This window comes from Nanorana parkeri, unplaced genomic scaffold (genome assembly GCF_000935625.1).
Source record: "Nanorana parkeri isolate BGI_ZX_2015 unplaced genomic scaffold, ASM93562v1 scaffold1316, whole genome shotgun sequence".
Classification (NCBI taxonomy): Eukaryota; Metazoa; Chordata; class Amphibia; order Anura; family Dicroglossidae; genus Nanorana; species Nanorana parkeri.
Window position 1 is genome coordinate 217,666 of NW_017307584.1, and position 304 is coordinate 217,969.

The 304-nt window shown below is 48.4% G+C and overlaps 1 protein-coding gene across 1 annotated transcript in view; it reads right to left on the minus strand.

The window, feature by feature from the left end:
* The window catches only part of KPNA2 (karyopherin subunit alpha 2), an 11,466-nt gene that overhangs the window by 10,804 nt on the left and 358 nt on the right, over nt 1–304 (minus strand). The window lies entirely within an intron of this gene.

A 304-nucleotide genomic window follows, 5' to 3' on the forward strand; every position in this document is an offset into this window, starting at 1 on the left:
CACATACCCAGCCAAGGGGTCCCTCCCACCAGACCACCTATCCAAGAACCCAAATCAGCAACCGCCAACCCCACCCCAAGGCTGGCCCCACACTATACCATAGAGAGTCTGCTACAAAATGAATTCCTCATAACACTGAACACCCAGAGATGACAATATAATGACTCAATGTGTCACCACCACAGTCATCAGACATAAATATCATCGGAGATCAGAAGGAGACAACTCCCATCGTACATTAGTGACCTACATCACAATGGAGTCACACAACATACAATACCACCACCCCCACACAATGGACACC